General features: G+C 40.7%; 1 pseudogene; it reads right to left on the bottom strand.

Annotated features, from left to right (window-relative positions):
• Nucleotides 1-667: 667 nt before the first annotated feature.
• Nucleotides 668-24,895, bottom strand: part of LOC150055137 (epidermal growth factor receptor substrate 15 pseudogene) — a 36,573-nt pseudogene continuing 12,345 nt past the window's right edge.

Consider the following 24,895-nt stretch of genomic DNA (forward strand, 5'->3'; position numbering starts at 1 on the left):
TCAGTTGATCTAAAATTCTTTTAAGTCCAGAGAGTATTGTTTTTCAAAATATATTTCATATATGTGGCTTTAATATTTTCATTTAGGGAAAATGGGATTCTCAAGGTATAATGGTTCAACCTAATGCAACCCTTTTCCAATACTGGAGTTAAACTATACAAAATATTTTGTATTTCTTATCTCTAAAAAAACAATTAAATAGCATTTTTACTATAAGGAAATTTAAAAAAATGCACATTTGCCAATTTGCAACAATCATAAAAGAAATAGGATCTTCTTTCCCTCCCCCTCCAACCATTGACATCCAGGAAAAATACTGAAAACATTAAGATATCTTCTGGTTACTGTCAGAATAACTATAGAACAAGGGTAGCATAGGGTGAGACTATTTCTCTATATTCCAGAAAGTAGAAGCTTGGGTGCTCTAGCTTTATGAGTAAAAGTAGCACAGGCAGTCAAAAGCTCACAATAAATGCACACCAGAACAGGGCCTAGGTGAAGCCGATTAGGTTACTGCTTTTGGAGAAGTAAAATAAAAGACAGATATGAAAGAGAGAAGAAAAAAGTAGACTTTTGTCACATTTACAGGATTCTCAAAACCCTTGTTTTCCCATGCTCATAGGTAGTTTTGATACACATGGTAAATAGCTTCGGTATTCCAGGAAGAAGAGAAGTGTGTTGTTGACAAAAGACAAGAGAATTCATGCTTCTGATATCTCAGACTTGCTGAGTGCAATAGGCAGTTCTAAGTCTTCTTGCTCTTGTTGATTGAGTCGGGCAAGCCCGACTTTCCCTCTTGGCCCATTCAATCATATTTTCTTCAGAGGGATAAGCACTGAAGTTAGCAAAATTGCTTGGGTCAGCTTCTTTAATGGTAGTGGTAGCAGTAGAAGTGAATGGGTCAGAATACATACCAGGATCTTTTTCTTTGGGGCTATCATTGCCTTGGAAAGGCTGAAATGGATCCTTCAGTTTAAAGGGATCAGAAGATTCCAATTTGTTGATGGGTCTTTTTCCAGGCGGTGGTGGGCAGGGTCTTGTAGGAGTTCCAATCTTTGGTGGCAGTGCTGGGGGTACATCTTCACACTTGACTGATGTTTCCTCAAACATATTTTGTGAAATGCTCTCTCGGCCGACAGAGCTTGATGTGGCTGAATTAAAAGGATCTTCATTGTTCACCTTTGATAATGTGCTGAAGTCGGCAAATCCTTCTCCAAAGGACTCGTTTCCAAAAACAGAAGCAAAGGGGCTGTGACTGAATCAGTTGCTGCAATAACAACCGTTCCACCAGGTGCAAAGGGATCATTGTTCTTCAGTGTTTCCCCAGATGTATTACTGTTATTGCTGAGTGCACTAAAAGGGTCAGTACTTGAAGTGGCAAAAGGATCAGTAGCAGATTGTTTGAAGAAGCAGTCAGATGAAATGGACCTGAACCTTTGACAGGATCACCACCAAATGGATCAATCTTCCCAAAAGGATCATCTTTAAAAGGATCACTTCCAACAAAAGGATCAGATTGGAAAAAATCCAAGTTTGTATCTGCAGCTGGTTCTGTCAGTGAACTTGATTCTACATTAAACGGATCTTCCTCTTTTGGACGTCCCTCATTGTCATATTCAGGACCAACTTTCTCATTAACAGTCAGTACTTCATTTTCATCAGTCACATCAGAAGGTGGTAGTTCAGGCCTACTTCTCGCTGAGCTGATTTCCTGCTGTGAATCATGCAGGTGCTGCTGAAGAGGTTCCGGCCGAGCCTTCCCTGACTCCACACTCTCCTCTAATTCTGCTGTCTCTTGTTGCCGGCGGCTCAGCTCTTCTCTAGTTTTGGCCAGTTCCTCTTCATAAGTAGAGATCTGTGATTCTTGACTAGTTATTTCAGCTTTCAGAGAAGAGATCAGCTGGGCCTCCTCTGCACATTTCTTTCTGCCTTCCTTGAGTTGGTCTTCCAGCTGGGCTTTCTGTTCATCTAGTTCTTCAAAGAGTTCCTGTACTTGCTGTTTCTGGGCCTGTAATTTCTGCAGGTTAACATTTTCCCTCTGAACTTCATCTTGAAGATCCTGAACCCTCACTTGTCCTCTGTTTAATAGTATCTTCTTTTTCCTTAAGATCCTGCTCCACATTATTCTTTTCCCTCTGCAGGTCAACTATTTCATTGTTTCTCCTTAATAGCAGAAAAATCTGCAACAGGACTTGAGCCTATGATGTTCTTTTGTAAGCTGGTCCTGTCTGATGGTGGAATCATCTCAGGAGTAAGTGTGTGAGGAGGCTCAATGCCCTTTATTAACTTTTGATTAAGTGAAAAGCCAAGGCAAACTGATCTTTTGAAAGCTTCCCACAGTCCTTTGTGTCACATAATGACCATATGTGGGCTAGTAAAGTAGAAGGCAAACCTGTTTTCAGGACTATTTCACGGACCTCCATTCCAGACACAAATCCATCCATATCTTTATCAGTTTTCAGGAAGATCTCATCAGATTTAGCTTTTTCTGCAGAAGATACAACCCCTGTTTTCCTCTTAGAAGGTGGCATCAAGGCTGCAGGCAAGGACATTGGCACAGGTTCTTTCTCCAGGGCGTAGTATATCAAAAACATGGCAACTGCAAATTCATCTCTGTCAAGTTTTCCATCATGGTCAATATCACTTAACTCCCAAACCTTTCCAAGGATTTCCACAGGTAACTTAGAGTTGAGCAACACTGGTTTCACTTTATCACCAGACAAAAATCCATCCACAGGGCTTAAGCTGTCAAAAAGAGCATCATATTTGGCCTTATCTTCAGCTTTTACAGCCCTCGGGAGCTCAACTGCGGAGGTTCCACTGGTTAACAAAGGACTACTGCTATCATGAAATCTTGGTGAAGGAACAGCCAGGTTTAAGCTACTCAGTTTGTTTTGTTTTGTTCTCTCCCTTTGACCCCACCCTACCCTTTCAAGTAGCAGTTTCCTGGTGTTTATTTTGTTAAGCTTTGACCTTGCCTTTCTAAGGAATAACACTATTTCAGTTCTCCTTTGAAATGACCATATTTTTGTTTATATATTTATATACAGCTGCATAACATCTGATGTACTTGTTTATAAGTTTATAAGCTAAATGTAGCTTCCACATAAGAGGGTAAACAAGCAACTTTTGTCTCTCTAGGCTCAACTTATATCACTTAACATGATTGTTTTCCAGGTCTTCCCATTTCTTTACAAATGGCCCAATAGCATTCTTTCTAATGTATGAGTAAAATACCATTGTGCATGTATACTACATTTGCTTGATCCATCCATCCATGAGGGCAAACTGGGTTGATTCCATACTTTGGCTATGGTGAATACTGCTGCATTCTTTTCCACTGAACATCTGGATAACAATCCAGTTGTCTCTTTCCTATGCTATGGTCCTGCTGGCTTTGCCCTGAAGGGATTAGCAGAGTGGTTCATCTCTGACCACTTTGTCATGATCCTGCTCATTACTAAGCTCGCTTTAGCTCCAAGGAAGCTTCCAGAAATCATGGCATGCACACCTGAAGGGAACAGATGTGTGTGTCTACTCGCCCTTGAAGCCAGTTCCACTTTTGCATTGAGAAGAGCATTAACTGGACTGGATGAAGGCTCTTGGATGGCGGTATTGTCTGGAATAGACAGCATTTAATGGGCCTATGGCAGAACAGTTGAGGCATACTTGGAGAGAGAGGACAAGGATTTCTTTGGTGATGGCATTATCAGGGCTTGGGTGGGCTCCCAACTCAAGTCTCAGACAGCCAGGCATCTGTTGCTGGCAGCCATCCACTAGCCATATTCACATGCTGCCACCATGAGTTCCTTCTGAGAGAAGTTTCTAGAAGTTTCTGTGAATTCTGTGACATTGTTTAGGCAGGAAGAGCAGAGAGCGTGGATTTCCATTCTTACATCAGTGTCCTAACATCTGGCATGGGATGAGTTTCCTCTTGGTAAACGATGAAGAAATACATATGCAGGCCCTACATGCCTCACCATCTGCTCCAGTCCTAGCTTCTTCCCCATTTCTCACCTTCCTTTCCTGCCTTGCTTTCCCATCAAAGGGATTTTACAGTTCTGGTCCCAGAAGGGCATTTTGGGTCTCACACTCTGCCCCCATTCCCAGCACTATAAACTGCAGCTCCCATAGCCTTGAAGCCTCCTTCTCTTCTAGTTTTTGTTCCATAGGGATTTTTTAAATGCCTCTTCTTCAATGTCTATTTTCCTCTGTGCTCTGTGCTGTTCTGGGCTCCATTTTTTCCTTTCTTCCTCCACCCTGGGTCTTTCATCCAAGCCCACAGTTTAAAATCTCCACTGGGTCTCTAGTCTGGATTTCTCTTCCAAACTCTGCACACTTTTGATGTCTCCTCCAGGATATGCCACTGTCATGCTTGGATTCAACGCAGCCAAAATTGGAGACAGCATCTTGCCTCGAAATGGAATTGCTCTTTTTTAAAGGACACCAACCTTCATGAGTGTCATCTTAATTCCTCACACATCCTCTTTCCTGTTTCAGTCACCCTTATGGAGACATCCACAATTGATATGTCTGGCAATGGGATAAAGAAATTGTATATATTTCTCTCTATATATACAATGTGGATTTACATGTTGGTTTGCATATTGATTTATCTATCTATTAATAAATAAGAATATTGTATTGTATATTTGTTTATTTGAAATAGAATAGGGAAGGGGGAAAAACAAGATGAAGGGAGAGTCTGGGAGGGAAATGGGGACAAAAACATGAGAAGGGGTAGCAATGATTGTTAACAAATGTACCTGCTATCTGGTGAATATAATGTAACCCTTTTATTAATTACAATAAAAAAAAGAAAAAAAAAGAATATTGACTTTTTTTGCCACTCCTGGGCCTTGAACTCAGGGCCTGGGTGCTGTCCTTGGGCTTTCTCAAGGCTAGAGCTTTAACATTTGAGCCACAGCACCATTTCTGGCTTTTTTTTCCTATGTATGTGGTACCGAGGAATTGAACCTGGATCGTAGTGCATGCTAGGCAAGCACTCTACCACTAGGCCAAATTCCCGGCCCCCAAAATATTGACTTTTATTGATATTTCCCGCAATTTTCTGATTTTTCTCATCTATAGTTTTTACTGAGTATATAATCATTCCAGTGTTTTCTTTTATGTTTTGTATTATTTATTTTTAACCTTAAAACAAACTTCTATGACTATAACTCACTCACACATTTAACTATATTTTCCTAGTATTTTTATGTTTGGATGTGCTTTCATATTTAATACTTTGATCTACTCAAATTTAATGTGATATGGCACGTGAAATAGATATTACATTTTTTTTTCCTCTCAAGAGGTAAACGGTTGGGTAAGTACCCTTTTGAAAACATTACAGTTTGCATTGCATTGGATTTGTTAGTATCACATTTTTGTTTATTTGTTAGCTTACTCATTGAATAATATTCAAGGCAAGATTGCTACAAGGAAGTCAGGGTAATGTTCCGAATTAATGAAACAACCTCCTCATGTATCTGAGATCACAAGTGAAGGGCCTGGTTCCCCGAGCCAGGAGCGGCGTGGGTTGAGTGTGTAAGGCATCAAGGCAGGGAATGAATTCCATTTCCAAAAGTAGTAATCACTGGTATCCTTACTATGTGGCTATTAGATCCAAAGAGTACAAGAGCGAGGACTCAATATTGGCATACCCAATGCTATGGACATGGTAATGGAAATATAAACAACTATATAGACATAAAAACTTATGACTCTATAGACATAATGTTTTCTTTCACAAATTAATATGTTTCTATGACATACAAACTCACAGCTTAATTTTATTATGTTCTAAAATCTGTGTGCCAGTGATTGTATCTAGAGATTCTTTTCTTGAACACTTGTTTGTTAAACTTGTCATTTGAAATATGATGTAAAAATCAATGTTAATAAATTCTTTAATAAAAAACAAGTAGTAATCACTGTGGTGGCACCAAGTAGCTGAAGCAAGGATGTGGTTTTGGACCTCTCAGGCCTAGAAATCACACCTAAAAAGCACTTAATCCAGCAACACTTAGATATGACCGTGCCAAGCCATATCTACGGAGATCAACAGATACCATGAGATGGCAGCATTTCAGAGCCTTTCTGTTACTTCATACCCAGAGTCAGTCCTTGACCCCAGTCATGAGGCTTGAGCTCAGGGCCTGAGCACTGTCCTTGAGCTTTCTCAAGGCGAGAGCTCTACCACTTGAGCCACAGCACCACTTCTGGCTTTTTTCTATGTATGTGGTACCAAGGAATTGACCTCAGGTTTTCCTGCATGGTAGGTAAGCACTTTTAACACTAGACCAAACTCCTGGCCCTATTTAGTTTATTTATTTTTGCTGGTTCTTGGGATAACATTATCCCATTTGAGCCACAGTGCCACGTCCAGCTTTTTTGAGTAGTTTCTTGGAGACAAGTATCTCATGGGGACTCTTCTGCCCAGGATTGGCTTTAAATAGTGACCCCCAGATCTCAGCTCCTGAGTGGCTAGCACAGTAGCCATGATGCTGAAACAGTGACTTTTTTTTTTTTTTGGCAGTCTTGGGGCTTGAATTCAGAGCCTGGGTACTGTCCTTGAACACTTTTTCTCAAGGTTAGCACTCTGCCACTTGAGCTGCAGTGCCACTTCTACCTTTTTCTATGTATATGGTTCCAAGGAATGGAACCCAGGGCTTTGTGCTTGCGAGGCAAGCCACTCCACCACTAGGCTATGCTCCTGGCCACCAAAACAGTGACATTTATGTCCACACCTTGAGGTTATTTTAAAGGCTACAGAAATGCAGTATAATCTGAGTGAATCCAGATTTCTTTGCAAAGACAGAGTTCCTTTAATGATGTTTATTCTGTCGGGGCTAACTTTCTCATAGGAAAGAAATGGCTGTACAGATCCACTTGGTCTGGTTATGGACTGAGAGGGGCTGAGAGTGACATACAGTCATCCCCCTTCTCAGCATATCTGGGTTACAATCTAGGAAGCCACATACAGAGCTCAGCACGGCTTGCCAAGGAGCTCAGGACTGGCTTGGTAGGCTCAGGCAAGCCACTATGCCTACTTGTGCCTTTTCAGCCATCATAGCAGAATAACTTTATTTCTGATATCAGCTTGACCTTGCAGAACCTGGGCATGCACAAAAAAGGGGAGAGAGAGAGAAAGACAGAGTTGCAATTGTATATTCAAACATGCTTTCGCGATACACAAACACGCATTTGGCTTGGCTTTACTTTATTTACTTGGAAATAAAACAATGTTATGGTTGAAAGCTTATAAAATCGACCCAAAAAATCACTAAATAAATACAACAGATCTTTATATTACCAAGACATGGACTATATGCAAATTACTCATTTTTCTCTAAATTAAAAAAAAAGAGACAGCGGGCTCAAGCTGGAAGACACTCACATCGTGACTGTGGTATAGGGCTGCTCTGTTACATTCTGAAGTTTGAAATCTATTTTTCAATATTTTTTCTTGTTTATTATTTCTAGTACTCTCTGTTATTGTTGTTGTTGCTTTCTGGGTTTGAACTCAGAGCTTGGCTCCTAGCTCTACCAATTAAGTCACACTTCCAGCCCTTCTACCTTTAGTTTATTACCAGATAGGTTCCCATGGGTTTTGCCCCGTACTAATTCCTCCCACATCTGGAATTAGAGGTGAGCATCGCCACGTCCTGCCTGTTTCTGAGCTAGGGTTTCACTAACAATAGTTTGCAGAGGCAAGCACACTGTTCCATCTCTACCTCCTGCCTCTCCTTGGAGTCCTCAGTTACCAAATGGCCAAGCACAAGAACTGTACCCTCACTGTCATGCTCACAAGCACAGCTTGTTGTCTTGCTCATGGTAAAACATGCAGGGCATATGAAAGATGGAGTTGGTGCTATACAGCTTTCAGCACCACCGTAGCCAAGCAAACGCAACGATGTATCTTGTTCTGTTAGATGGTCCTGCAGGATGAACAAGACACTCTGCATCCATCGCTAATACATGATGAAGGCAAAAACAACCAGCACAGGCAAAAATAACTTAGCTACTGTATCAAAGATGAGGATCTTGACTTTGACTGCCCAGGCCTCTGTCTTTCCTCCTCTTTGGAAGGAGAAGTAGAAACACAGAACTGGAAGCTTTTCCAGATGAATGTCCCTGTCAACCAAGTCAGATAAAGGATCAAGTATCTTCATGACCTACTAGAAACCACCAGAAGCTTCTCTAACTTTGATCCTGAGGCTCAAAGTTCCAGAATTTGGTCACTCATTTCTAGCAATTAAAACAAATAATAATAATCTGACTTTGTTACCAAGTATATTGTATATACATTTATTTGTTTATTCGAAATAGGAAAGGGAAGGGGGAAAGCAAGATGATTGGGAGGGGGTGAGGGGAGAGAGATGGAGACAAAAACATGAGAAGGGGTGTCAATGTGTGAGAAGTAATGCACCTACTATCTGGTGAATATAACCGTAACCCTCTATACATTACCCTAACAATAAAAAATATAAATAAAAAAGTAGAAATGTGGTCCACTGGTAATTTGAAGAACTATGAGTTGTTGCCTTTTGTTTCACAGAGATTTAATGAGGCCTAAAGTGATATAGCTGTAGAGAACTTCCCCTCATCCACAGAGCTTTCTCAAGATGATTTGAAGATCATGGCTCCCACCTCCAACCCTAAGCAATATTGATATCTTTCTGTCTAAAATTAGTTGTGTGTTCCAAAGGCATCCCATGAAAGCACTCATCTATGCAATAATGTAGGCTTTTGCATCTGGCTGCTCTGTCTTAGTGAAATGTTTCAGCAGTTTGTCTGTGTCGGTTTGGGTTGGTAGTTCTTTTGTTTGAGCAATGAATGTTATTCCATTGCATGCAGTTAGCACGTTTTGTTCTTCTGTCCTTCAGATAGCAGATAGGTGGAAAGTTTAGGGAATTGTGAATAATGCTCCCGTGAAAAGTCATGGCTACGTTTAACTTTTTGTGTTTGCTAGTACTAGGGCTCGAACTCAGGGCCTCAAACGCTCATTTGGCTTTTTCTCTCACAGATGGTGGTCTACTACTTGAGCCACCTCTCTACCTCTGTCTTTTTTGATGTTTAGTTGGAAACCAGAGATTCTCTGATTTTTTCCCAAGGCTAGCATCATACCTAGATCCTCAAATTTCACTTCCTGTGAATAGGTGTGAATCACTGGGCCCAGCTTATATTTAACTCCTTAAGAGACTTCTAAGCTGTTTTCTAAAGTAGTGTTACTTTCCTGTCAGTGGTGCATGAAGCTTCCAATTTCTCCATATCCTTTCCAGCTCCTGGTATTGTCTGTCATTCTAATGCATATGTAATGCTATTTCACGTGGCTTTAATTTGTTACACTAATGAGGGATGCCATCAAAAAACTTGTCATGTTCTAATTTCCTTTTCTGTTTTTTTTCCTTTGGTACAAGAATCATTCCTAACTTTTCTTATTCCTTTTTAAAAAGATTTTATTTCAAATATCATGTTTAACAAACAAGAATTCAAGAAGGGAATCTCTATATAATCACTGGCACACAGATTTTAGAATATAATTAAAATTAAGCTGAGAGTTTGTATGTCATAAATACATATTGATCTAAATAACATTATGTCTGTAGAGTATATATCTCATCATAGAACTTTTCTTATTCTTGATCTGTCAGTTTTTAAAGTACTTAGAATGGACGTAAATCTTTTATTAGGTATTTTATTTATAATCATTTTAGACAATATTCCATGTCTTCTTTTTTTAAGGATATCTTTGAAAGCAGAAAAGATTTTATATTTGATAATTTATCAGTCATTTGTCTTAGGCATCATGCTTTTGATGGAATAATAGCATTTTATAACTGAAATTTTAATATTAAATATGCCCAATCTAAAACATATTTAACATTGTATTAAGTATTTTTATGAAGGAAAGGAAAGTTTTCTCCAGGATCCCTCCCAATCTACTTTGCATTTTCTAAAATAAAAATTCTCCATTATAAACTGATATGAAAGTTTCCAAAACTACATTGAAAGAGATCCACTATCCATCACCTAGCACAAGCGACGCAATAGGATACTTGAGCCTTAGCCCCAGTGCCAAATATTCTTCCAAACAGAACTTCATCCTAAACAAAACAGATACGCTTCCGCTGCCTGGTCAATTCCCTTCCTGTCCTGTACTTCCTGTTTGTGTTTTTACCATTTTCTTTTGTGTGAGGGTTCTCTCTCTCTGTCTCTCTGTCTCTCTGTCTGTCTGTCTCTCTCTCTCTCTCTCTCTCTCTCTCTCTCTCTCTCTCTCTCTCTCTCTCTCTCTCTCTCTCTCTCTCTCTTCCTTCCTTCCTCTGCCAGAGTTTTCACTGTGTGAATAGGAGACCCTCAAGTCCCCAGGAAAGCAATTTCCCAAAGGATTGCTGGATGGGCTGCTTTTTCATTGTACGTGAAAGCCGCTTTGCTTGAACGGGACAAGCATGTCAGGAGGGAAGCATACTTAAGTCAGTGTTTTGTGCTCCATGCTTAGCATGCTGAGCAAGTTGGGCTCTAGAAATAAAAAGAAATGGATTGATAGTGCAAGTAAAGTCCATTTTTCACATGATAAGACAGATGGATTAAAAAAATAACTTCAATTCTGAATAGCAAATCCAAGAGACATCTGGAAGTATTTACTCCTCCTGAATTGGCCATCAGGAGGCAGCAAGATCTGACAAAGGATGCTAGGAGTGCGGATGAGAGGGAGTAAGAAAGAGGAGAGAGGAGTCTAAGGAGGCTGAATGAGTGGCACAGGGGGAGGGGGAGGGGAGAGGGTGGGCAGAACATGATCACTGGCAAATTGGGACCTGCAGAGATGCAGACAGCATGGTATGGATGCCAGGCTGGAGGCACTGAGCTGACCTGAAGTGTGAGCACTCATCCTCTGCAATGAAGGGGAGGGCAAGGAAGAAAGGGTCGCACTTGGGGCGGACTTGTTACCTGAGTGAAGAAAAGAAAACATATCATCCAAAGGCTGTAGAAGTTGGGGAATTATCAGTGAAGAGTTGGAGACTAGAGGAAGCAACAGATTTGTTAGGAGTTCAATAGACACATGTAGAGTGAGCCACAGTGTGAGGGATGCAAGGTGAGACTGCATTCATGCAGGTGTGTGAGTGAGTGTGTGTGTGTGTGTGAGTGTGTGTGTGTGTGTGTGTGTGTGTGGTGCAAAACAGTATGTTGTGTACTGAGTATGTTTCTGTGACTCATCTGCCATTACTCTTATCAAAAGCTACTTACTCATTTCAGAGATAAAAGAACTGACACAGGGGCAATTGGACCGTGATTCTCAAGGTGGACTCTGCAAACTAGCAAGTATCAACATGATCCATTTGCCTGACATGGTAATAAATAATGCAAACTAGAAATGCAAATTCTTGAGCTCCACCTACACCCACTGAACTGGAAATTCTGCTGTAGGTTTCAGCTGGCTGTTTAACCAAGTCTTCCAGATGATCCTGCTGCCTGTGAAAGTTTGATAATCACTGAACTAGGTGAAAAGAAAACGATCCAGGTCCTGTTCCTGGAGACCCCTCCAAGTAAAGAGGTAGCAAGCAAACGGTGAGGCCTAGTGTACTGTGATGTCATACACGGGCAGACTCTCACTAGCTCAGTTTTGAGGATCAAAAGGGGCAAGAAAGTAAAGATAGTTAGTGTGTCCGATGGCTGCCCACATACATGGGTAAATACTCGAGCAGTGTGTCAGGAGGGAAGGATAGCAGAATGGAAGGGATCAAAACGAAGCAGAAAGTTGAGGAAGATGGACAGCATGACAGAGGCGAGAGTCTGATGTTGAAGGCTGGGAAGAGGAAGTCCCATTTGACGTTGAGCCAGTGGTCTTGGAGTGACTGTTCGAAAGGCACTGATCAATCTGTCTGACCAACTCCCTCCACAGGAGTTATCTGGTGCCATGGTGATAGGGAGCAGAGTCACTGTGCCTGCAAGCCAGGATCTCCAGCAAGGCTGAGTGGTGTTGGATGGAGCAACCATGGAGACAGGTTCAGTGGAAGCTGAACCTGCAGGGGCGGATTCCATCTTCCACACAGGCCACACTCCTCAGAGCCAGCAGGCAAAGCTGCCTGCTTTATCAATTCCTGGGATGCTTGTGAGCATAAAGGAAAATTAGGACCAGAAGAATCTCTAAAACTTTAAAAAAAAAAAAAACACTTATCTTAGCCAACTGATAAGGAGATGAGGAGGAGGAGGAGGAAGAGGAGGAGAAAGAGGAGGAGGAAGATGGGAAGGAGGAGGAGGATCAGGAGGAGGAGGAAGACTAGGAAGAAGAGGTGGAGGAGGAGGAAGAGGAGGAGGAGGAAGAGGAAGAAGAGGAGGAGGAGGATGGGAAGGAGGAGGAGGACCAGGAGGAGGAGGAAGAGGAGGAAGAGGAGGAAGAGGAAGAGGAGGAGGAGGAGGAGGAAGAGGAGGAGGAAGGGAGGGAGGACTATACCAAGGAGATAATAAAAACAAGAAGAAAACAAGTTGGTTTTTTGTTGTTCTTTTTCCCCACCCCTCTTGGCCTGAAGAGTGTAAATCATGATTTCTGTCATAACTCATGACTACACTGAGGATTCTGGACACATTCTACCTAAGTCTGAAGCAGGCATTCTAATGGCCATGAGATGTAGCTTAGTTTATAATCTAATTAAAATTACTTAGGTTCGTGCAAAACTGAATTGTGAGGCTGCTGAAATGCATTTCTGAATGTACATGATTTGGGGGCCTCATTTCCTTCTCCAAGAATCATTCAGGATTCTCCCCAGAGCTGGGACTACACACATCGGAGGCTTTTCTCTTCCTCTGCAGCACGTTCTGATGGACAGGCCTGACTGTCTAGTCATCACTAAGGATTTTAATATTCATCCTACTGTGTCACTCCCCAAATACTCTGGGCACAGGTCTTGGGGGTTGAGGGTCCACAATAACAACCCTTTCACAGTTGTTAGTGAGGATTATTCACTATGTGTAGCAAGAAGACCCTCAAGAGAAGTCTCTACTTTCACTATCTCAGTTCCTCCATTCCTGTTGTTAGATATATTCTTCTCAAGATTCTGTCTGCCAGGTGGCAGATACAGATATAATACATTCCACCAGCAACTGCTTAGGAACCTCCTGATATGACTTTACAGTAAAGTAGAGGTGACGCTTAAGGGTGAATGTGTCCTTGGATCACTCTCCAGTGACAAGGAAGGTTGAGACAAGAAGGTCACAAGAGTTCAGAAGTTCAAAGCCAACCTCAGGATTTTTTTCTAAAACACGAGGAACAAGTTATTAGTCAAGGAATGAAACCAGTATTTGTAGAATTCCAGGAAGGATTTTCTTTTCAAGTGTGATATTTGAGGGCTATCAAAAAATGGTAATATTGGCTTTGGAAAAGTATTATGAACACCATTCTATAGACTACATTTACTGGTTACCATAGCCAGCTCACTGCAGCATCTTTTCTGTGACCAATGAGCTGGTGACTCTCACATGGTTGTGGGAGAGTGTCCCTACCATTCCCCCCCTTTTTTATTTTACAGCAATATTGGTATAATGGGAATATGGGATCTATTGTGCTTTTATGACTCATCGTTGGGATAGCCAACATTTTACAAAACTGGTTGAGTTGGTAAACATGGTCTCTACCCCTTGGACAATTTCTTGACAGGACAAACAGCAACAAAAACAGGCCGGGGGTGAGGGGGGAAGAATTTGTGGAGTGTTGACCTTCTTAAATAACAAAAACAGCACGTTGACTAAATAACCCACTGGTGTTTTTAGAGGCGAGGAAAGGGGCCTCTGAGGGGCTGACAGGAGAAGAGAAAGCAAGAATTAGCAGCAGGAGTCCTTGCCTTTCTGTTAATTTATAGGGGAGGCCTTTCCTGGTGACTGAAAATAAAGCTTGTCAGCCAGCTGGGAGACAAGAGACAGTGCTGGGTGACAGTGGCAGATGAAAGGCTGGCGAGATGCTAATGTGACTCCCTCCAGAGGGTGACAAATCCTGTGCAGCAAGCTGTGTGGATGACAGTGTCCCTTGCTGCTGGGTAAGGACTTTGCCCGCTCAATGCAAAGGCTTCCAAAGAGAGGCCTTTCATGGGCAAGAAGAAAACTGTTACCTGAGCGACTTCCCGGAAACCATCCCAGGGCCTAATGCACGCAGGAAGCGTGTGACCTGAGGTACTCATACTTAGGAAGCAAATATTCTAGACATAGACTTTGCTGTCTCTCCCCCTCACACACACCCCGTCTTCACTTTAGGCATTCTATTTGTTTCTGCCATGTTCTCACAGCAACATTTTCTGGATTTATCATTGAACAGTTGAAACAAAACTATCATATATAAACATAAAGGTCATTTTCCAAGTGAGGTGACTCATTAAATAAGGTATTTCAAAATGAAAGAGAAAACAATAAAAATTGTATATATTCTAAATGATTTTCTTTGCATGTAATTAGATGAACTCAGTTTTTGAAGGCTCTCTCTGAGGCCTTAGCAGAAGAGGATACAAGAGAAAGCTTCTGGGCTGTTCTTATCCTCATTAATTACCGCAGGCTCAGGTGAGATAAGGAAGGAAGCTGAGAGACAACAAGCTGAGAATCAGATACATAGCACAAGGCATCAGAAATAGGCAGTAGAGTAAAAGACTAAGCATATAAGCCTTGTCATTTTTCTTTAAGCTTCTAAACCTACCTTTCTACTCCCTTTCTTTCAGTTAGAGAAGGAGAAAAAAATATTTAGCTCACTTAACCTGTAGAAATAGTTCAGCAACTCAAAGCTATCGAGATAGTCAGAGAACAATTTCAGACTTCCTTCCCCAGTTCAGCCTTCCCCATTCACAACTGCGGAGAGATCCAGAGCCTACAACTTCCCCTAAAGAGAAGCTTCAATGTCAACCTGCAATGAAAAACTTGTTTTAATACACACAGACATTTTCAGCCTTATATTTTTAAGTGTTCTTAGCTAATACTGATTAAATAAAGCAAAGCTTCATCAGAAAATTGGATGTCAAAAAAAATACCTCATTTTGTATTGTTACCAATACCTAGACATAGAAAGAAGAAAAATAATTAAATCCCTCTACTAAATATTGTTAGGTATAAAGTTGAAAGCATGATTTGTGTGAACATAAGTGAAAACTGGGCACAGTGATACATGCCTGTAATGCTAGCACATTGGAGGTGTGATGCAAGAGACTCATAAGATTAAGGCTACCCTGGGTTATACAATGAGACTCTTGTCGAAAAAGAAAAAAGAAAACCAGCTTGAACTCAGGATCTCATGACTTCATAGCTGGTGTCCTAACACTTGAACCATACCTACATCCACTGGAGATGGAATCTTTCAGACTTTTCTGTCCTGATTGGTTCTGAACCACAGTCCTCCAGATCATAGGCCCCTGAGAAGCTAGAAATATAGAAATGATTCACTGGCTCCCAGATGAGGTCAAAAGTTTTCTTACTCGTTAATAAAGGAATAAGCAGGATGCTTCAGAAAGAATTAGAAAGATTGAAGTGTTCACAGAGGCTGAGCAATAGTGAAAGTTTCAATAATATTCATAGTTGGGACACAAAGTAATTTCCTGTTTTACAGGGCAGTAACTGTAACCTTGGTGATTGTTTTTCAACCCAAATCTTATTTTCAGCCCCTCTGAATAACTCTCACAAGAACCAATTGCAAAGTCGTCTACTATTTTTTATTTAATTTTTCTTGTTTGTTGTGAAAATCAAGCCTGAGTGCTGTCTCTGAATTCTTTTGCTCAAGACTAGTGCTTTACCACTTTAGATGAGAGCTTGACTTCTGATTTTTGAGTGGTCAATTGGAGATAAGAGTCTCATGAGGACTTTTCTACCTGGGCTCGCTTCAAACCATGATCTTCAGATCTCAGCTTCCTGAGTATCTAGGATTATAGGCCTGAGCCACAGGCACATAGCCAAATTATCTTTTACATTTTCAAGCTATAAAATGCTAATTAATAGTAAATAGCAAGTCATAAAAAATCTATTCATGGAGAATTAGCTAATTCTCCCCTTCTGGCCTACACATAGTCTTGCTCAACACTGAGACGTCAGAAATGTTCAAATGTTGAATGACTATTTCAACTAGCTCCTTAGAACAAAATGTAGCATTTATTAATTCTCTACTCATAAATGAGAAAATTGAAATAGATATTTCAAATTCAATCTGAATTAGAAAGTGGTGGCTCCTCTCATTACACTGTGTATGTTAACAACAAAAACAAAAATGTAAACAGATACAGCATTCATACAGCAATGGGCATAAACTTCAAAGATATGGTCCAGTGACATTTTAAAAACATGTGCATGTACTTTGGGCCAATGGGATATTACCATGGCTCAGATAAGGATATACAAAGTGTCTGTTACCAGAAGTTGTCTCATGCCCTTTCCCACACAAAAGCCACCATCACCACTAACTTCAAGTCACCACTTTTCTGACGTCAGTTGCCATACATTTCTTTTGCTTGGGTCTGTGTCCTCGTGTATCTGGCATCTTTCTCATAACTCAATCTAAGGCATACATCTACAGCAGAATTTTTTTTTTCAAGACCTGAAGCATGAACTCAGGGAATGAAAGTTGTCCTTGCAATTTTTTGCTCAATGCTAGCACTCTACCTCTTGAGACACAGCTCTACTTCTGGCTTTTGGGTGATTAATTGGAGATAAAAGTCTCACAGACTTTCCTTCCTAGGCTGGCTTTGAACTGTGATCCTCAGGTCTCAAACATCTGAGTAGCTAGGATTACAAGTGTCAGCCACCTGTGCCCAGTGTTTCATTTTACAAAGGGGCATTAACTTATTCTCTTAATGAGAACATTTAAGTTGATTTTAATTTTACACTATATATAATACATGAAAAACGTATTTTAAAATATACTTAATTGTTGGGTTATAAAGGATATGTAGATTTTTTTTCGAGATTATACTCATTTATATCCTCATCGGAAAAGTGAGAGAATTCTAGCTGTTTCACATCTTCACCTACATTCTTAATTTTAATCAGTTTGCAGAGTGAACATGCACTCCTCTACACTTAAGTTTGGTAGAAAAACAATTCTAAACAAAGGAAATCATGTAATAGTTCCATAAAGCATTGTGACTAAATGTCTTACTCCAAATATTAGCTCTGCCTTTAGTGGATGAATCTCATGCTGCCAAGATGGGGTGTTACTTCAATAGAAGAACATAATGTATTAGAGAGCTGCAATGACACGTTTCTCATCCATTCCTAAATGCTCATTTGGGGTCACAACTGCTGATCACTCAAATTCTGTTTAGCAATATTTAAAAGGTTCTTTAAATTTTCCACTATGTACAAAGAAAACATTAGGAACTTTATTCATACTATGAAGAGAACCACACACACACTTAAATATATCTGATCAGAAATGCTGATACATCAAGCTATAGTGAATATACAGAGATCTAACTTCAGAATGGCTCATATCAGGAAGATAGTTGGTGGATGTCTGTGAATAGAATGGGTGGTACACCTCTGAGGAGGAAGTATTGTTTTGTGTTATGGCTGTTGTGTGTAATGGCAGTACTGGGGTTTGAAGTCAGGGTTTTGGACTCTCTCGACAGGAACTCCACCACTTTTTTGCTTTGGTAATTTTATTGAGATTTTGGATGTTCTATTTTTTGCCCAGGCACTCTGTACCACGATCTTCCAATTACGATTTCCCTCAGAGCTGGTATGGCAGGCATATACCATTACACTCATCTTTTTTTGCTGTTGTTGAGATGGAGTCTTTCAAATCTTTTTACCTTTGCGGATCTTGAATCATGATCTTCCTGAACCAGGATCACCTCTAGAAGTAGCCGGGATGATTATAAGCATGAGCTGTTGTACCCAGACATACTCCTAGATTTGTTGTTTGTTTGTTTGTTGAGGTGTCCTGAGCTGGCTTTGCAGTGTTTTACAGAGAGTCATGAAGATCACCTACAAAATCATTTGCTTTGGTCAAGACAAATTCACAAATTCACAGAAATTTTGCAGTACATTTTTTTCTGGAGACAGGCTGAATTTAAATTTTAGCTGGTCTGCAGCTGTACTTCCAAAGCTATAGTTATTTTTGGTCCTACTGCACAAAATTATACAGTTTAAAACTCTAAGGAAGACTTCTGTCCATCACTGACCAGACTTTAACTTTGCTCTGGCTTCTCTTTACTACAGAAGGTTTTTGATAGATGAATGTGATTTTTTGGCAGGAAGAAGACAATTAAGTTGCAAAAATATACACATATATTAAAATTCTTTTCTCAAACACTGTTTACTTTGGGTTCTTCTATGCCCTCTTTGACCATCCCAAGCTGTACCCCTTTCTCCTACACCAATACATGCAAAATACACTTAGCACCAGAAAAGTTAGATGTTCAGCAACCAAGGACCCCCAGGTATAGGTAACACCTGGATGAAACACCATGGGTACTACAGAGCCAGGCTCAAGAGGCTGTGTATGATGCTTTTCATTTGACCTTCTGGACAAGGAAAAATGGCAGCTAAGAATAGGTGATTGTAAAGTAGCCCATGTGGGAGAGAAGTTAGCTCTGCAAAGGAACGGGAGAGAATTGGGGGTATGCAACGTCACTGTTACATACCTTAATTGTAATGGTGGCTATACTCTGCAATTGAATATATGTATCAAATCTCACACTGGTATACTTTCTAAGGGGTAATTTTTTTATGGAAATTGTACCTAATCTTCCTAAAAATGGAAAAGACAGTGATGTGCCATAAAGTCTTCGCTTGATCATAAAAAAGCCCATGTGTATATATAAAGAAAGCTGAACTATATGTGCAACCACATTCTTTTACTTCTAACTCTAGCCATTTCCTGCAATTCTAGAAGCAGCTCTTCAGCAGTTCTGAATCTTCAGCCTGCTGCAGATGCTCTTGGAGAGATGGCATTGCTTACCTATATTGCAGGGAACACTAGAAATGGTCACTCACAGTAGACAGCTTCAAGGACTTGAGAAGCTATGAAAATGCCTGTAGGCATGACGTTTCCCTGTGCTGTGAAATCATGAGAGCTCCCAGGCAGCTTCGTGAAGAGCTGTGTGTCACTGCAGGAACTGGGGCCTTAGAGGCCTGCACCTTCATTCCAAGAGCACAACACGGAGTTTTCTGCTTTCCTTCCACAACTTTCTCCCTTATATGTCTCTATAGATGTTTCTTCCTTTATGTTTCTATGCTACATCTGATGTGCCTTTCCATCAGGCACATTCTACGTGACAGCTATGGAATATCCTACACAAAATTGAAGAATCACAAGTGGCTTCTTGAGCCCATTTCCTTCCCCTTCTTTATTGAGCTGAATCTCAGCTCTCCTCTCTGGGTGAAATTCACAAAGTTGCCTCAACTCTTGAAACACTTCTCCCCTGTACAAATGTTACCTTGCACTGGTTCTCCCATCTCCTAAAACGCTCTACATTTTAAGTTTTCTTCTCTAACTTGTTTCTTGTATGTCAGATAACCAAGAATTTTTCTGGGATAAACAGACAATGGTTTTAGATCCAATGAGAGGATAAAAGAAAGAAGGAAGCTACCTTCACAGGTCTGCTCTCAACCCTAGACGAGCAACCAAGCTTAAGTACCTCAAGCTTGAAGACATTAATTGTAAGTGACTTTGTTGAGTTACATTGCCTATACTAAAAAACATATTAAAAGACAGTTACATTCATGAGCAAATCCCTGAAACTTCTTCTTCCTTGCAGTATTCAAACCTTAAAATCACAATGCAGTATGCACACCTATAGTGCCTGAAATATCACTTTTGCTTCCCAACCCAGTAAACAAATTCCATGGAAGCTTGTGGATCTGGTCATTATTTCCCCCCCCCCCCCAAATAGAGAACAAAGATAAGTCCTGAGGAATGGGCTCAAATGCAAAATGGGAAACTCGGCTTTAACAAAATACTATGATGAGTGAGTTTAACAAGTTGGGATAGTTCTATATAGAGATCTACACTTGGTAGGCAGACATCTATAAAACTGGAGACTTTCCATTGTGAGAATAAGAGGGAGGAAAGCTATGCAGCATGGGAGGGGACAGAGACATCTCTACCTTCTGCAAGCTATAGGTAGTAGTTCCCAACTGTCACTCGAAGGAGCCAGTCCCTGTCTAGATGATGGCAATCTCTGAAAGTATGTCCAGGAATCTGTACTATACACTATCCCTACAGAGTATTCTTCATATTCAACCAGGTCTGGGAATCCCATGTTTAGACTACCTAGGAAGAAAGTCTATCCATGTTTCATATATTCCACACAGTAATCCTCTGGGGAGAGGTAGTGTTATTACCCTCATTTTACAAACAAGGACATCAAGCACTGAGGCTACTCAACCAGTATGCGGCAAAATCTCAATCTAAACCCAGGTAGGCTGCTTTATCTTTTAACTGCATTTGAATTTCAGTAATAGGGACAGAAGCGAGGGCCTCACACATGCTAGGCAAAGGACTCTATCACTTGAGCCAGGTTCTAACCCCTTGGTTTGTATTTTCTTTTGCAAAATAGAGGCTAATTTTTCTTGGGCTAGCTTCACATTCAAGGTCTTCCTGCTTCCACCTCCCGAGTAGCTGAGACTACAGACATCAAACACTGGTCACCCCTGTGCAGCTCTAATCTCCAAACTGCCAACTATCCAGCCTCATGCTTCACCTCAACAGAACTATTAAGAAACAAATAAAATAAAACATCAAGATATGAGAATGGAATGGATTAGAAAGGCACATAAGAAAAATGCTCTATGGTGATCAGTAGATAATTATGAAAAATGGACAGGAATTCTAGCATAGAGAGGTAAGGACAAGATTCAAGGGAATACTGTTCTCTGGAGCTGTACAGAAACAACTTGGACTTTAATGAAAGCCTCTAGACAGTGCAAACTTCGCTAGCAAAGAGGAACACAGTGTAAAAGAGACCACACATGAAAATATACTAATATGTTTAGGAATGATATTTTGGCTGTTCACAAGCAGTAGTGCAGAAAGTACCACTGAGGAAAATACCCAGAATCCCTAACCATTCTGCTTAATAGAGTTGTGGATCCAATATACGTCATTTCCCCTTTGTTCAAAGGCTTTATTTTTGTCTAACCTAGACGATAACCATGACGTCATGCTTATTTGCTCTTCTTTCCTGATCTAAACCATAATAAATTGAGAGCTCTCAAACGGCCTCTTATTCAGAGCCAAGACATCCATAGCTTATTCAGATATGAGACAATCGTGCTGATAATATCTAGTCTAGACACAGGGATTCACGAAAGAAAGTACAATTAGAATCTTTTCATTTAAAGTGGGTGTCTTGAAATAGATTTTCTAAAATCCAATTTTAATGTTATTTTTGTAGAGGGAGATTGCAAATGGCCAGATCATCAGTGGAACATTTCATTGTGTTTTCCCTTCTGCCTCTTTGGAAACTGTCCACCCTGGGCCCACCAGTTATTGAACCTGTGATTGGCAGGAGGAATTTCATTTGCAGCAGCCAGAGGGCTTTGCACACACAAACGCAGAAGTGCTAAGGGGCTGGAGGCACCCTTTGTCTCAGAGTAAGAGTGACTTTTTCTGACATTCCTCTCCAAGTGGTGGCAGATCTGCTCAGAGTCCAACATTATACAACTCAATGGTTACTTGGCTTATGTTGCCCCATTTTCACAGAGGGCAACCATGTACCAGAACTGAAGAACAAAGCATGTCTCTCCCTCTGGAGACCTCTGCCTCTAATCTGGTTGTCATAAAGGCTACAGTCTGAGAGACTGCAGCAAAAAGACCCACCACTGTTGTTGTAAAGCGGAAGAGACCAACAACTCAATTATGTTATAATTAGCTGAACTGTTTCAAATGCTTTGAATCAATGCGTTCCTTACCATAAGTCATTGGGAAGGTCTTCAAGGACAAAAGGAGGAAATGATTGTTGAATAGACATGAAAACATTGCCTTTGAGAGCAATTCTGACTTCCACTTTCTTGCTGTTCTTGTTTCTTCCGGCTGGACACTCTGAAACATGTGACCGTGATCATCAAGTGCCTGGGAACCCTGAATCTGGAGTGTGTTTCTGCTTCCTCCTACCTCACCTTCCCCCTGCTCCCTCTTGGTGCCTAACCACATTGTCACAGAAAGGCCTTTCCACTAGACACCTGGCTATGTGAGTTCCCTGGTTAAACTGTTCCCCAACTCATCATTTCTCCACATTGCTTGAAGGATCATCGTGGAAGGCACTTCCAACTGACCCCAGCCCACCTCACCCATCCAACACAGCCCAGCCTTTTGCTTCCACTATGCCAAGTCCTCCCAGGCTCACAGAATCGGCCATCTCCTCCTCATGTCTCTGAACTGCCTGTCACCCCAGCGGCACACTCCCCTTTCTCTCTCTCCACCCTTGGCTTCCATCTCAATCTCTATCCCTGTTGCAGACTCCCCTGGCAACCAGGCAAAGTAAATTTATCTCCTCCTTGTGTGTCCTCATTTCTCTTCTCTGTGTTCCTCCTCCATGTTTACATGGCTGTCCCAGCTGCTGGGCCCCATTTGACTGAAGACATCCAAAGTGTTGAGGTAAACACAGGGACTAATTTTATCTCCAATGTGCCTGCTGCCAACTGAGTTTCCAGTCCTTCCCCTATGGGCGGTAGGGATCCTGGAACAATATTTCATTCTGTGCCCTAGCTCTTTGGTCACTGGCATTTGTTCAGATTATCTAGTCCTGTTACCCACTGCAAGTTTGGTTCCAGCCTCTTTCCCTCTCCCCAGGGCAGGATAGGTAAGGGGCAGACTCATTCTTAGATCCTATCATCTTCTTCCTTAGGGTGCCCTCGTGTGAATTAGGAGTGGGAGAAGAAGGCTCCTTATTTCATTTTCTTCATTGGCTTCATTAGAGTGGGGAAGCTGCTTGCAATTCTGCTGCTTTCTGTATCTGGAATGGGCGAGATCTTCCCCTGAAGAGTCATGTGCTCATATGGATACCCTAAAATTTCTGTTGGAGAGGATTTGGTTCTAAGAATGTTACCTGAGCAGAAACGGATTGTTCCTTCGGAGGAGAATCCACCACATCTGTGATACCCTCATTCCTCTTTGCTCTCTATCACAGTTTTCGCTGAAACAAGCTGAAGATTCTATTAGAAAATTTCCTCAATCAGATCAAATAGAACTATAACAAAATCCTGAAAGTAAATGTTCATGTACTTAAAATATTGTGAAACATCCCTTATTTATTATAGATTCCTTTTGAGCCCCAGCTCCCTTGGGAATCTGTGCATCTAGGGATTTACTTAGGGTACCTTATGGAACTTATAAAAAATATGTAATTTTAATCATAAATTAGAATTTATGTATCTATGGTCAAAAATGTTTGAAAAATACCATATTCTCCAGAAGTTCTCTTAAAATCCTTACAGACAACAGAATATCCAAGAAAAGGCCCCATCGGTGAGAATGTAGTTGAATGATAAAATGCTTGCCTTTCGCCTGTTAGATGCTGTGTTGGTCCCTAGTATAATTTCCTTCCACCTCCCAAATAAATGAGACCACTGATCGGTCGCTCATGCTTGTAACCATACCTACTTGGGAGACTGAGATAGGAAGGATTTTGTTTCAAGGCCAACTCAGACAGAAAGCTAATAAGATTTCTTCTCCATTGGAACTGGGTGTACTTGGTATGCTCTTGTTATCCTAGTTGCAATGGAAAGCCTAAAATAAGTGGATAGCAAAGAAAGCTTGGGCAGACACAGAACAGGCCTAGAGGCATAGCTCAGCAGTAGAGCAGCCTAGCAAGCTGAAAGCCCTAACTTCAAACCCTACGACTAACAAATGAAAAGGTAAAGAATAACCTAAAAAAAGTTCTGTCAAGTCATATAGTTAACATATTTGGTTGACATTCTGGAACTAAGATTTGTATAAGATTATTTAAACTCAGAATCCCCCATGCCAACTTTTTACCTTGTGGAATACAGATTGATCTAGTTTGTGACATGCTGGTTTTAGGATAAGATGGAGCAGAATGGTAGGAAGAATAGAAAGGAAGGGCAGTGGTAGCCTGAGTCCATCCTCTTTGACAAGACAAGACAAGAGAGTTAAAATGACTGTAATATGCAGCTGATAAAATTAATACAAAGACCTCATAACTACGTGTGTGTGTGTGTGTGTGTGTGTGTGTGTGTGTGTGTGTGTGTGTGTGTGTGTTGTTTCAGTATATCTGTGAAAGTAATGACTAAGTGGGGTTTTAGAACATATAAAGCATCAAAAGTAAGAAAGATGTTTTTGGAAAAGAAAAACCATTCATTTTAATCCATGTGGCTCAAGTCAAGGTGGTGAGTTATCAACAATGTTACCTTTATGCTAACATAAAGTATGTTTTACATTTTTACATGCAAGTAAACATCACAGATATTACCCATTACAGATAATAAGTAAGGTTATGAGAATCAGAGATATCTGAGTTAGTCAGTTTTTAGTGCATAGCTTTATTAGGCCATTACAAATGAATTTTTGAAAAAAGAAGACTTAAAAAAATATACCAGCATTTTGTTGTTGATTCTCCAATGTCATTGGTTAGAAATAAAATCTCAACGTCGGCCATTGGAACACTGAGATCATTTGAAAACTGAATTGCAAAAATTTAAATCCATTCAAGCAAAGCATTCTAAAAGAGAAAAAGAATGTCTGTGAGGCCTACTTTTTGTTTTGAAACTTAATTCTTCCCTTCCAGCTAAATATTTCAGATTTCCTCTGTGTGGGCCTCCAACTGATTGCTAAAGGGTTCTAGTCACCTGAGAATGTCTTCCTGTCACCAGGCCGAGCCCTGGGGATTTCCCCTTGTTCCCAGTCTTCCTCCGGCGTGGGAGAGCCCTCACTTCCACCTCAGGAAGAACACTATTTTTAATTACAGTT

The sequence above is a fragment of the Megascapheus bottae genome, chromosome 14 (assembly GCF_031878675.1).
Source record: "Megascapheus bottae isolate mThoBot1 chromosome 14, mThoBot2.hap1, whole genome shotgun sequence".
Taxonomy (NCBI): Eukaryota; Metazoa; Chordata; class Mammalia; order Rodentia; family Geomyidae; genus Megascapheus; species Megascapheus bottae.